A 15,887-nucleotide genomic window follows, 5' to 3' on the forward strand; every position below is an offset into this window, starting at 1 on the left:
TGTTGTTGGGTGGGAGGGGGGAGAGGGAGAAGGGAGGGAGGTTCCGGTGATGGGCCATAATAATCAACCACATTGTATATTGACAAAATAAAAATTTAAAGGAAAAAAAATTTTAAAAAAGATCTGTTAAACTTCTCAGAGTAGGTTTACTAGTCTCAAAAAAACTTGTTGAATGTGCATATGGAAATGATTTCTATTATTAGATAAAACAAAATTCATATATGTGGCAAATACAATTTCCTGAAACATTTCTTCAGAGGAAACTACTTATACCATTATGAAACACTCTTCCCCAATCATTTATTCTGGTTTATTCTCTATCAATACTTTGGTTTCCAGTTATAAATGTAGTTAAAATATCTAGCGCATCCTGCTATCTGATTCCCGTCACACTAAAGCTATGTTTGACTAATGACTACTTGTATAACTTCTTGTTTTACAATATCCTTCCTAATCCTAAATCACTCTCAAAGCCAGTAATAGGTTCTGATGTGTCATGTCACTCAGCATAAAGCTCCTCATGTATATTTGATACCACTCAGAGTATGGCAAGATAACTCTCAACATAAAATTATTCCTGGGAACTTTCTAAGGAAAGAACTTTTGCAACAATGGGTCAATGGGTTTTTCTTTTTTCTTTTTTTTTTTTTTAACCTATTTAAACTCATGCTGACTTTTGATGAATAACATTTCATCTAACACCCAACAGCATCATCATTCTATAAAGGTTGCCTAATACAACTTCATGTAAATCACTCCAGCCCTTTGGATTCTTTGGATTCTTCTTGAGTTTTAAATTCTTGTATTTTTAGTAAATACTTACATTTAATCAAAATTATATAGCTGTATTTTCCATGTACTTACTTTGAGCTTGTACAATAGCCCAATACACATTTACTCTGTGTCTTGCCAGTGAGTTTAAAAACTCTTGAAGGAGCCATATATTTTTAGTATTTTTTTAAATCTGCTCAAAGTGTCTAATATGATGATCCGCACTCAGTGAGTATGCAATACATATTGAAAGATCCTTATTTGTTTGTTAAATATGCATAATGGGTATACTAAGTCTAGTTGATATCATATATAACTAGAAGAATCATCATTTTATAGTTATAAAATGAAATATTGCAATATGGATTTGTGCATTTAAGGATTCATAATGCTTTCAAAGGAATCAATGATTTTATGATGTTAAGACATTTTAAATATTTTCAATAAATAAATATGGCATGCCCGGACCCACCAAGCTGGTCAAATCATTCAACAAGTTTTCTTGTTAGTCTGGTCTTATAATTACAGCTTAGTTTGGTGACAGGAATTGTTGGGGCATGTAGAAGTTCAAGAAATTGGGCCAGGGCTTTGAAACAGAAAATATGAGAGCTTTCATAAAGTCTGAGCATTGGAACTGAGTTTATCAACAGGTGAGTCAAAGGTCCAGACTGTTAAAAAAAAAGAATCAGAGAGACCAGGTACTGGAGTTTGGAAAAGAGGTTTTAATATCTGGAATGATAGAGTTATGCACCACAGAAGACTATCATTTCTAAGAAAGAATCAAACCAGAGTTTATTTAGCTGAGAGAAAACCAGATTGAGAGAATGGAAACCAGAGTACAAGATCAAAGTAATGGCTGACATAAGACTGACTTGTTTCCTAGATTTCTTGAGTGGTCTAGGGCTGAGAAAATCTACAGATTGCAGTGAAATGATTTCAAATCTGGAAAAAAAAAAAAAAAGCCAAAAAATGGCAGAAAATCCAAAATGATCACTAGAGTCTTGTTACATGACTTGCAAATGTGATGATCCTACAGAAAAATCATTTATCTCTTTGTAAGGTTTATGATTTACAGATTTCTGGGATCTGTATAAATTATGTTGCTCACAGATGTCTCTCTCTCCCTCCCTCTTACCCATTTCCAAATTTCACAATTTATTCAGAAGACAGAGACAGAATTATTGAATACAATGATATAAGCAGGTTGGTCATAAGTATATTTAGCCCTGAAAGTATTTGAAGTGTGTATCATACCAATGCATATTAAGATTACTATAGTGTTTTTCATCAAAACATTTGCTTTCAGATTAAAATTCATAAATTCACTTTAGACTTCTTCAGAAACTGCAAATTTTATAGGCAACTCTAAATATTAAGCAGTATGCTGTTGAGTTATTTGAAGTAATCTACTGAAGTAGAAATGGTTCTGCTAGTTAAACAGTCATAAGAAAGAATGTTGAAAAAAACCTCAACTGACTTACTTGTATAAACAGGTATTTCTTAATACACATACCTTACTTGCTCAGCTTAAATCTAACTATAAGATTTCTAAATAGAAGTAAAAAAAAAAAAAAAAAAAAAAAGGAATGAATTACAGATTGTAAAGGGCCAGTGCTTATAATCACCAGATTTTGTTGTGTAGAAATAGCTGTGATAGGAAAAGTAACTGAAATGACCCTTTTAATTCACCAAATTTTAAAACCATATACTGAAAGTGTGTTAGTTAGTCACATTGCATATTAAAACAAGTATGACCTTTGAAAATACAATATTGATTAGAATAATACGATTTCAATGTAAAAACATTTTTCTTTCAAAAAGACACATTTTTATAAAATAATTCGCCGATCAAAATAACATGTTAGTGTATTGTTCTTTTTTATTTCATCTAAAAAGATATTTTTTCTCCAGAACAGAAAAATGTATGTTTAATATTGTTTATATATAAAGCATTTTATTAATCTTTAATAAATATATATATATATTTATACATATAACCTTCCATTAGTTATTAGTTAATTTAAATTGCAAGACAAATATAATATTTTATCAAATAAGGTAAAAAATGAGCTTAATTATCTAAATAATACCTGTGTACCCCCAATACATTCTCTTTCAAGTGTCTTATTATTTTCTAAAACTGGTCTGTTATTCCCACTGATTCCTTCTACTTAAAATTTTTAGGGTAGATACTGGTTGCATTAAATAAACAAAAATCTGTGATTACATTTCCATTAGCTTATTCAAGCAATTAAAAAAGAGATAAGCCTTTTGAAAGTTTTTGAACAGTTAATCTTGATTGTAGAACTGAAAATAGTAACTGCATATGGAAACAAAAAATTACAAACATTTGTTCAACGATCTTATAAATACCTCTATTTTAAAAAAATGGAAAAATGCCTTAATTTTTTTTTTCCTTCTTGTCTTTTTTTGTGTCCGGCAACGGATCACAACCCTCAGTGTCACGCCTGTACCGGACCAGGACCGGCAACGGGATCGCAACCCTCGTTGCTGCGCCCGCACCTTGCTCAGCCAGTGAGCGGGAACCGGTCTGTATGTGGGATCCGAACCCTCGGCGGGAGCACCGCCGCGCTCCCAAGCGGCGCACTGTAGCAGTGCGCCACTGGGCCGGCCCAGAAAAATGCCTTGATTTTAGAAACATTAAATATGATCCAAAGACATGATATTTAAAATAATAAAAGCCAATCATTACTGCAAATGATAATGAAAATAATCAAGGAGAAATTGTATCAAACCAACATATTAAGAAATATTTTCAATTATGAATTGGGGATATTAAATACATAATTAATTACAAATAATGTCTACTAACTGATATTATCAAGTAGTTGAATATAAACTAATTGAAAACAACACAGAGAAATGACCAATAGCATAATATATGTTCATATAATTGATTAAAATATTATGATATTAAAGATATTAATAAATGTAAAATAGCTTCCACACTTTAATATACTTTAAAATGAGTCATTTAAATGAAAGATTTACCTGTAAGATATATTTCCTAATTCTAAGGCTGGATGCATCTTTAGACTATTAATAAATGTAAAATAGCTTCCACACTTTAATATACTTTAAAATGAGTCATTTAAATGAAGGATTTACCTATAAGATATATTTCCTAATTCTAAGGCTGGATGCATCTTTAGACTTTTGAAATCAGGACAATGCTTAGGGGACCTTATTGAAGACAATAAAATTTCAAGAATAGCTAGCATATCTGTTTACTTTATAAACCCAAATGTGAGGAAGCGGGCTTTAGCTAGATACTCCAACACTTTAAATAGGTAGTAAGATATTTCTACATGGAAAGGAAGGATTTTGTAGTAAGTATAGATTGATGAAATAACAAAACTGATAGCTGTTGAAAAGGTATAGGAGAACTCAACGGAAATCTGCGGAAATGAGATGAGCTGCACATGAATAGTGATTACTCTTGACAATCATACCCCTTTGAGTCCTGGCTTACTGTGATTGAGAATGTGTAGTAACTCACGTATGTGCCAAGCTTTCTTGTACTATTTCACAGCAAGCTGCTAAGTCCTGCTTCCCCTGCAGTGTCCCAGATATTCGTCTTCTTCAGTGACAACTGCTCACACTAATGATGATAACGAGCAAGTAACAAGATGTGATTCACCAACACCCATTTTTATTGACCAAGGATTAATACTATTAATGCTGCTGTAAAAAGTTTATGTGTCAGTCCTTACACTCAATCTATTAAAAAGGGGTAGCTCAGGATAACAAAAATGATTTCACTAGAAAATGGGAAATAATAATAAATGTTACTTAATTTTCTGAATGCCTTTCATGGTACATATACTGTGGCGATTTCTATACCTTTTGTCTCAGTTCTTTCCCTCTCTCTAAGAGGACTTGTTTTATGTTTCACCATGTGCATAAAATCCTTCTTTATTATCTTTCCTCCTATTACAGTCTTTGGTGCTCACAGGATAAAATTTGTCTCAGCTCACTTGTATTTGCAATGAGAAAATCGCATGACTCCCTTTTACATACTCGCTGTTCGTGATGTTTTGTTCTTCATATGAGAAATTTAAAATCAAACATTATTTATTGGACACCAACTTAAATTTCAGACTTTACTAATTAGCTAAGTTTGGGCAATTGACCTACTATACTTTCTAACAAAGTGTTACAATTATTTATTGTATTATTTCAATTTTTAAGTTAGTGGTATTAAGAGCAATGCATATCTCTCAATTATATTTTTTAAGCTAAAGAGGCAAAGAGAAAAATAATAATGTTGTCAAGGAAACTAGCGAAAAATAATATAACGTAAAAAAGTTTCGAATTCTGTGAAAGAACTGAAAACACCATTAATCAAAGGAATAATCAAACAATTTTCAAGAACTGAGCATAAATGCTTTTGATAGAAAAAAAAGGGAAAATTTAAGGTGTAAAAACTAAGATAAACACAAACAGTTAAATATTAGATTTAAAAAATAAGATGAACACAGAATGTTCACACTTTAAGCTATAGAAAAGTTTGACTTATAATGAAAATAGAAAATGTGTATGTGTTGCCAAGAATAAAATATTTTGAAAGGTAGATGATTCTAGATCTTTGAATATTAAATACTTTCATAATATCACCATATGAGGATACAATTAACCTCCTCTGACATTAGTAGAAAAGCTTTTTATGGGATCTGAGGCATGAAAATAGAATTTGTAATTTAAAACTGACCCAAAATAAATTAAGTAGACTGTATTGGTGACATTTTAAAAGTAACATTACTGGTGTAAATATTTCCAGTTATTTCAAAAAATATTACAAATGTGTGAAGTAGTTATCTAAATTAACATCTAAAATCCAATCTATAAGTATAAAGTATTCTGTTCTCTTTGTTTTCTCCTTAATTCAAACTAATGTCTCTAGGATATCTTAAATTCTGTTTATTTAGATTTTAACATAATCTCCTTACATTGTTTTAAATATTTAACATTTTTATACATCGCAGTAATTCATTATAATTAGTTTTCTATATAATTTGCACTTTGAATATTCACTTTACTCTGTGGAGAAAACTATAAAGTCAAAATAAAACAGAATACTATCTTGTTCCAAAGAGTTTAAAACAAACTGGAGATTTTGAATAACTTGTTAGCTTCCTACATCAAAACCACAAAAATAATCCTAAAGAAAAGCAACAGTTGCAAAACAAAGACAAACCAAAGCAAGAACACAAATCGCTCCATTCTATATTCATTTTGATTGTGTAAAATCTGAATTAGATTTTGTTAGATCTAAACTGTAATCAATTAAGGAAAGATTTTCAACCAAATTGTTTAATAAATACTTGTTCAGTCAGTCAGTCTTTTAAAATGGCCTGTTGGCTTGCTAATCTTCCCTTTTATTTATACTTTAAACCATGGCCACTAAAGCAGATCTTTTATTGCTCTCTCTCTTTCTCTCTCTCCCCTCTTTCTCTGTCTCTCATTTCCTGCTAGAAGGGCACTATAAAGACCACATACCCTACCTCATGTAGTATTCATTTAGAGAAACTGAGAACCCAGGATGTTCAATGACTTGCTCAAAGGTCAGACAACTCACTCTTGGATGAGTCATGTCAGGGATCTAGACTCCTATTTGGTGCTAAGTTGCCCCTTAATTCCTAAGTATAGAGCAATTTCTCAGTAATTTTAAAATTATGAGCAGATGTTAAATTAGCAATGAACTATGAAACTGTATAAACATGAATAAAGTTTAGAGAGGTAATCAAATAAAACTTCTAACAAAGTGCATTTAGCACATGCTTAATGGCATGCACAATCTATATCCTACCACAAGGTAATTGGGTATAAATAGTAAGCAAAGATCATAAAAGACTGCAATTAGTCTTTTAAATGGACAATTGCATTGTTTTACCTCCTTAATTTTTTAAGTCTTAAGTCATTAGTTATTCTTGATTGTAGTTTACCTTTAGCTGTATTTAGTCAAGCTGTGCTTAGAAAGATTTTATGAGGCACAAACATACAACTTTGCAGGAATATTTTGAAGATCACTGAATAAGCAAGCAATCTATTCAAAAGTACCATAGGGGCAGTAAAGGCCTCTAAAAATCCAGAACCATGAACTAAGTCTTAGTGGGGAGTTAGAACAGTTTCCAGCAGTAAACTATTTTCATCAAAAAAAGTAGTACAAAAAGTTGCCAACTTTAGAGAAAAAAGTTGCTTGTTGCTTCAAGTAACACAGCTTTACCAACTGGGACCACTGAGCTCAAGGTTAAGATAAAAGGAAAATGATAAGCAGGGCAAGAGCAAGGAATTGAACTCCACAAACCTGGAGCACAATGAGGAGACAAAGGAAGAGGCAGGGGGAACCCACCTGAACCACACTTGCCCTGCACCGCTGGGTCTGCACTAGTCAGTGCCAAAAGACACGCTAAGCCTACTTCACTCTGATCCCCCTTAATCTGAGAACTTCAGGAAAACAACAGATGACAAGTTCTGGAAGACCACTGCCTAAAACTTCCTTGCCTTTAGTTTTCACATGATACAAGATAATGCTGTTATCTTTGAAGAAACATTATTTATTGCAGTTTGCTGCAATTTAACTAATTTGCCCACTTTCTAGCAAGTACCCCCGGTTTAGGGAAAAGTTTATCTTAAACAGGGAACAGCAAAATGAACTACAATAGTACGACTGACACATATCTATTATGAACTTCATCGAAGGGAAAAAATTATTTTAGGAACTTTTGACTCTGGTAATCAGAAACGTCAAAAAGGAGAGATAAGATGTTGAGGATTAAGGATGAACATTTTAGCAAAATTATTTTAATTTATAAGACTCCTTATGTTTGCAACTTATGAATGAGTCATGAAATCAATTTAATGGATCACAACCAGCATTTCAACAGTAACTAGAATAGAATAAAAATATAATAGAAATTATCAGTGCATAATTTATAGTAAAGATAAGTATTATTTCATGAAACATTTGCTTTTGTTTGTGTGCATGTGTGTGTGTGTTCTTTCTCACTCCTATGGACTGAATATGTTTGTCCCCCCCCACACACACACATTCAGATGTTGAAGCCCTAAGGGCTATTGTGATTATATATTTGGAGGTGGGGCCTTTGGGAGGTAATTAGGTTTAGATAAAGTTGTGAGGGTGAAGCCCACCCACATGATAGGATTAATGCCCTTATAAAATGGAAGAAAAAGCGATCTTTTTTCTGTTTGCATACACAGAGGTAAGGCTATGTGAAGTTTTAACCAAGAGAAGGGCTCTCACCAAGAATTTGACCATATTGACCAGCACATTGTTCTCTGAATTTCAGCCTCCAGAACTATGAGAAATCAATGCTTGTTGCTTTACCCACTCAATCTATAGTAATTTGTTATAGCAGCTAAACTAAGATGTTCCCTATGCCAATTTATTTATTTGAGTTGAAGAAAAACCAATAAAAATCTACATCCCTCAAAACAAAACAAAAAACACCGAACTTTGAAAATCAGTGCCCTACTCTCTCACCCCTGCTACAAACTGACAAGAACTAATGCCTGCGAATGTACAAACAATCCTTTGGGTGGTAAAGTCACAGTAAGCCACCAAATCTTTACTTCCCAATTTCACTTCATTCTCACTATGTAAAGGTTCTCCCTTTTTAATTTGGTTTCTATTTTTATGTTCTCTCACATACACAAACACCACCACACTCAGTCAAGCTCACACAGAGTGTCCCACTGTATGTTACACTTACAAATGCTAATTAGCTCAACTTTTTTTAACAACTGGCTTTTTTTTTTTACCTCATAATTGTTTAAAATGAATACGTTCCACTGTATGTTACACTTACAAATGCTAATTAGCTCAACTTTTTTTAACAACTGGCTTTTTTATTTTTTACCTCATAATTGTTTAAAATGGATACGTCTTTTTTTTCACAGTTTTTCAGAATTAGGAATCTATAACAATGACGGCCAACGGCCTTCCACTTACTTTTTCTATTTTAATCTATTTTTAAAGTGACATTTCCTATTTTAAGCTAAATATATCCATATCAAACTCATACACACTTATACACATACCAACCACAGAAACAACAGGAAACCTTTGGAAAATCATTATTTTCAACAGGCTTTAGGACCATCCCCTACCTATTTTCTATTCATAGGTAAATGAACAAAATAGCAGCATTCCATCTGGTTTATCCCATTGGATTTCAAATAGGCCATCTGGCCCATTTTCTATAATTCTATTCAACTCTTCCAACTACCTAATAGGACTTCAAAAGAAATCGAGAATCTGCCTGATACATGAGAAGTATTTACTGAAGAGTCATGTATTAAGGCCATGTTTCGATAAAATCTCTTTTCTGACTCAGGGTAATTTTAGGATGTACTCATCCCTGAATCATTTGATTCCATGCAATAAAAATAGCCACTGTTCAACTCACATCATGTGGAAGAGTGGACTGGCTCCCATCTCCTTGTGATAAAAAAAAATGACTAAGAATCCTGTTAGTAGAGGTTGTAAACACCTATGTGAGTTTTGGGGGAAACAAATGGTACACATATCCACATATACAGCCATCCATCTGTATAAAATAACTTTCAATACAAAATTATTCCACAACAGCAATCAAAACTAGAATTTTTCTAATGTTTTTAATATAAATTTTCCTAATTGCATTGGATAATGGCTTTACACAGTGTAAGCTATTCAGTTTTGTTAACGTTATTGAATTGTTTTTATTATTTTACTGTCCCAGTTTAATGAATAAAAGTGATGGAGAAATTTAACAGGCCTTTTGCTAGAACATTTTCTATCCAATTTATTTATGGAGCAACAAATATGCTATGTGAAGGAAGTGTTCAATGTTAAAAGTCAGAGAGTTCAACTCAGAGAGGCTTACGTGATTCTGTGTGACTCAAGATTGATGCAAGTAATAACAGGGGTTAAGGAGCAGGTGGAAGTAGCAAAGAAGGCAATATGTTTGTTTAATGGAGTGTCTTTCTCTTATATTACTGATGAAAGAAAAGTCTGTTGTCTGCTGGTTCACACTCAACTCTACGTATATTTTTGTTTATTCACAAAATTACAGTTTCTTAGAAAATGTGCAATCACTAAAACCCTACCTTTATCAGTGAGTAAGTCCATTTTTCTTTTCTAGGTGCTTACATACATTAATTCTTTTGAAGGACCAGCATAAACACTATAGATTAAATGTACAAATGAGATTCTTCAACCATTACATGTCATGAGTTCATGTCTATTTACATAACTATTTTTATTATGGTAAACTATGCATAACTTGAAATTTTCCATGTTAATCATTTTTACATGTACAGTTCAATGGCATTAATTACTTTCTCATTGTTGTGTGTCCATCACCACCATTCATCTCCAGAACTTTTTCATCTTCCCAAACTGAAACTCCATGCTCATTAATAACTCTCCACTCCCCATTCCTCACCAGCCCCTGGATTTACCATTCAACTTTCTGTCTCTATAAATTGGAATACCCTAGGTACCTCATTAAAGTTGAATCATACAGTATTTGTTGTTCTGTGACTGGGTTATTTCACTTAGCATAATGCCTTCAAGGTTCATCCATATTACAACAGGTGTCATAAGTTTCTTCTTTTTAAGTCTATATAATATTACATTGTATGCATATACCATTTTGTTTATCCACTCATCTGTCAATGGATACCTTACCTTTTGACTATTGTGAATAATGTTGCTATGAACATGGGTGTACAAACGTCTGTTCAAGTCCCTGCTTTAAATTCTTTTGGGTATACACTTAGAAATGGAATAGCATTTTCAACACAATTAAACTACAGTGAGAAACCTGGCTCCTAACATTTGCCTATTTATTCAATACTGTATAATGTTTTCAGAATTGCTAATCAGTACCCAGCCCATGGGGCGGGGGGAGGGGTGTGTGTGGAAACTTTATCAACTAGGCTAACATTTGCCTATTTATTCAATACTGTATAATGTTTTCAGAATTGCTAATCAGTACCCAGTCCATGGGGCGGGGGGAGGGGTGTGTGTGGAAACTTTATCAACTAGGGTGCAGTACTTACATATACAGTAGTTCCTTTTGTCTTTAATCTTGTAGATTCCACTCATTTCCAAAGATACTCATTAGATCATCATCTTTATCCCCCATCCCCTTCAATGAGATTGTCTTACATATTGTCATACAGTTAGATCCTTTATTACAGTTTGCATTCTATCCTGGGATCTTCAACCTCCTAAGTCTTTTGTTTTAATTTGCATACTTTAATTTTCACTCCTTGTACTATAAATTCTAAAAAGTTTTGAAAAATGTATAGTGTTATGTATTCGATAGTATAGTATACAGAATAGATTCACTGCCCTAAAGTACACCCTGTGCTTCACCTACTCAACCCTCCCCTCTCCCCATGAACTACTGGCAACCACTGATCTGTATACCATCTCTGGAGTTTTGTCTTTTCCAGAGTGTCATACAAGTGGCAAGGGTATGTCTTGCATGGTCTGTAACACATTCCTTTTTACTAATAAATAGTACCCCATTGTACAGATGAAACACAGTTTATTCTTTCATCTATGGAAGAACATCTTGGCTGTTTCCAGATCTTGGAAATTATGACTGAACCTTTTATAAAAATTCACATGTAGGATTTTGTGCAGACATAAGTTTTCAAATCATTTGGGTAAATATCTGTGAGCATGGTAACTAAATCATAGGGTAACAGTATCTTTAGGTTTGTAAGAAATCACCAAACTCTCTTTAAAATGGCTGCACCATTGTATATTCCCACCAGCAATGAATGAGAGTTTCTGCTGAGGTTTGGTTTTTAACCAGAAATTTGTCCATCTCAAGAAAACTGGATAAAGAAACAAACACTATTCTGCATTTAAACAACTTATTAAACATCCTCAGTGACTTCTTTATATAACGTAAAGGTTAGTCATGCTGCAGTAGCAATAACAAGGTTTCCCGCTCAAGGCGGCCTCTGTTAACTCACAAGACTACCACTTATAACTGTGTAATCGAAGGGTAGGAATTATTATTTTTGTTCTTTAATCCTTTATCTGTTTAAAGAGTATTGTGGTACCTCTCCTGTAAGTATTTTGAAAATTTAAATGGCATAATGCTGGCTGAAGACACTCATGGAAGCATTTTTTACCACTAAAACCTAGGGTTAATCTCTCTTGACTTTTGCTACCACTCTGCATTTCACTGACTTCCTGTAACCTTCCACAATGAGCTTATGTCTAATAGCTTTTATACTATTTTAACCACAAACCTAACTCTATACCATTAACACTTGGAAAACAATGGTCTGCTCTCTTACTTAGGAAAGTAGATTGGAGAAATATAATTGTGGTTTTATGGTAAGAAATATATACAAGGATACTTCAAAAAAATCATAGAAAGATTCGTATTATCTTTCAATTCTATTTTTCCATGAACTTTTTGAAGTGCCCTCGTATATATATGTATACACAGTGGTAGAAAAGGCTGTTCTTGTCCTACACTTGATAAAAATCAGCCTATTGGAATAATAATAAAACTGTACACAGTAGATTTCAATTTAAAAATGCATTCAGTTACACCATATATTTTGCTTTTGTGACAAAATGTTAAACTTTAAATTACTAAACATTTAACCTTCTCTTGTCTTCCTGTCTCATACTGAAAATAATTCCATGGTTTTGCTTAGCCAGCTACTCTTACTATGATACCTATTATCAAACCAGGCATTAGCACAGATGTACAACTTTCAGGCAGAGTATACATGGGAAGGTCATTTGAGTTTATTTGAGTTTTAAACATACTGCATTTGCTATGGCAGAGTTAGTTAAAAATATTCAGTGCATACACAGTTGGCCATAGTACACTGAAGCTCAGGAGTGAGAGCTGGGCTGGAGATTTGAAATTCACAAGGTATGTTGTTGGTAGATGAAGCCATGAATGAAACTACCCAGGGAGAAAGAAAAATGAGAAGAAAACAAGGGAGATAACCCTATCTAAGGAATGGGTGACACTGGCCAAAGGAGAATCTTGCCTAGGAGATGTATAAGGTGAGCCAGAGATGGATGAGAAACTCGATTATGCACAGGAAGGGAGCTTCCAAGAAAAGACAGAGGTCAAACATGATTACGATACAGGACTAAAACTTTCAAAGTAGTTTCTTCAATTAGGGTATTAATGGTGACCCACAATGAATAGGTTCAGAGAGCTGAAATTGATTTTTGTGTTTTAAAAGTGAATGTGGTCAGGAAGTGAAGCCAACCAGGGTAGATGAAGACTATATGATTGAGAGCGTCAAGAGTGTCTTTTTGTGTTTTTGTTTTTTGTATCTACACACAAAAATATCAGATCTAAAACTCAGATTTCTTGTCTTTTTAAATCTCTTCCCCTCCCCTCCCTTCACCACCCTTCCTCTTTTCCTCCCCCCACCTCCATCCCATGCCCAGAGACCACTCACCTATTTATTCACACACTGGAATGCTCAAATGAAAATTTAGTTGAGAGGAAAACTCAGATTTCTTGTCTTTTTAAATCTCTTCCCCTCCCCTCCCTTCACCACCCTTCCTCTTCTCCTCCCCCCACCTCCATCTCATGCCCAGAGACCACTCACCTATCTTATTCACACACTGGAATGCTCAAATGAAAATTTAGTTGAGAGGAAAAAAAAAAAAAGGTTGAAATTGTATAATTCCTTATAAAATAGAGAAAAGATAGATTTTATTTCTATGGTACTGTCTTCAACATGTGGAGGTGCTGGGTGTTCACTTCACGTTTCTCATTCCCTGGTAGTCAGCTCATACTGTAATTTGGTAAATGTCACTACTCTCTGGTAGTACCAAATTCCAGGACTGGCAGCTGGTCCATTGGGCTCTTTCTGAAGTGACTGAAGAAAGAAAACAATTCATCCTCTGTGAGGCATTCTAAAAACAGATACATCAACCAATGGGAAATTCTTCACCAAGGCATTTATAAAACAAACTTCCTGGTATTGAATTTTGACATACTGGACCAACCTTGGGAGAATTATACTTTAAAAAAAAAAAAAAAAATCCTGGAGTAACAGCATGGTAAATTATTCCAAAACAATTTTGTTGTCCCTATTTACAACACTACTTGGAATGTGTTCTGGAGCATGAATAAAGTGATTATTTTACCCTTCTCTGCATAGATGATGTAGCTGTCTGAATCTCTCCTAGCTTAGAGAATTCTCCACATTATGGGACTGAACTCACACAGCAGTGCCTATCACAGAAGCAGCACTCATTAAATATTAGGTATTTTTGGTGAGAGGCAGAGCCTATCTCTTCCTTGAATCTGAAAATGCCCTGTATTGCTTTTCAATCTCCATTTGCATCTACGATGCTAACATACAACCTAGATTTTTACATCACAAACACCCTCTTCAGTTTTTGAATTGAAATACACTGACAGAAGGACATTAAAGAATTAGGGAAAACAGAGAAAGAATGAATTCCAATGGCCAACCATGGTTGCGGGAAACACATGCTGATTTCTGGGGTAACAGTAGCAGCAATTTCAGGAGCAGCCTGTATCGGCCATAGAAGCCGTATGCTCCAGTGTTCAGTGGTAGAAGCCCATTCCTGTTCTGTGGCATGATTTTGACTGTAGCCTACCATCCTTTTCCCCACTCTCTTTCTGTATTTAGTTCTCAAGTTTTCTGGTATTCTGTGATCTACTCATACTGTTTTTAAAAATTTATTTTCTGCTTAAATGATTCAGAGTCAGACTCTATAGCCTACAGCTAAAATCCCTGAAAGATACAACTGCTGTGTACATCAAAACTCAGAAGCAGTCACCAAGGATCTTATCAAATTTAACTCTGACTTTGTATTATCAATGCCTCAAAAAATTTAAGAATAGTAGTCCCCCTTACTCGAGGTTTTGCTTTCTGAAGTTTTAATTACCCACAGGCAACCACGGTCTCAAAATCTTAAATGAACAATCTCAGAAATAAACAATTAATAAGTTTTAAATTGCATTCCATTCTGAGCAGTGTGATGAAATCTTGCAGTGACCCGCTTTGGCCTACCTGCACTAAAAATTATCCTCTTGTTCAGCGTATCCACACTGGCCATACTACTCATTTGGTTATCAGATTGACTGTTGCAGTGTTGAAGTGCTTGTGTTCAATAACCCTTATTTTACTTAATAATGGTCCCAAAGTGCAAAAGTAGTGAGGCTGGCAATTTGGATATGCCAAAGAGAAGCTGCTGTAATGTGTTTCCTTTTAGTGAAAAGGTGACCTAGTGATCCTTGGCTAGGGTTGGTACTATCCATGGTTTCCAGCATCCACTGGGGGATTTTGAACAAGTCTCTCATGGATGGTGGGACTACTGCTCAGTATATCTATATGCCATGCAGTAAGTAAACTAATCCGTTTATTTTTCAGACCTTGCAATGAAATGAGATACTAAGGTTTGGTTACATAAGGAATGAATTTGGTGACTGAGGCCACAGAAGGTCAGGTTCTGATTGCCACCTATGGAGATTGCTTTCCCAGTTTGATATGTAAAGCCCAAACTTTACACAGGCTACTTTTGTCTGATTTCTGGCAATGTGCTTTCAAAAAACATAGTAGAGTTTTTAAAATCTACTAAAAAATGTCCCACTCTCTGAACTTCAAGGACTTTTTTATTCCACTCTGTGAACTTTAAGGACTTTCTTGAATGGTGGGCTCCAAACTCCACCTAGTTGCTTACATTCACAACTCTATGACTGTGATCGTTTCTGATGGATCATGATCCCACCCCAATTCCTTTGCCCTCAAGTAGAAATTTTCTAGAGAATTAGGTACTCCATTGAAAATGTAAGCCAGTTTCTTCTTGTTTAAGCCAAAAATGTGAACTTCTCCATACTTCTTTAGAAGGGTACATTTCAGGTTTTGGCTCAAAATAAATCTTTGTATTAGAATGATCATACAGAATATTTGCCTTAAAGTGAACAATGCCCAGGGTTCTAGGTAGGAGCCAAGGACAGCCCCTTCCAACTGGAAGCAGGCAGGACAGCAATGCTTGGGGTCCTGGACAGGAGCCGAGGGCAGCCTCCCCAGCACAGAAGCAAGCAAGA

The sequence above is a fragment of the Galeopterus variegatus genome, unplaced genomic scaffold (assembly GCF_000696425.1).
Source record: "Galeopterus variegatus unplaced genomic scaffold, G_variegatus-3.0.2 Scaffold9, whole genome shotgun sequence".
NCBI classification, from domain to species: domain Eukaryota; kingdom Metazoa; phylum Chordata; class Mammalia; order Dermoptera; family Cynocephalidae; genus Galeopterus; species Galeopterus variegatus.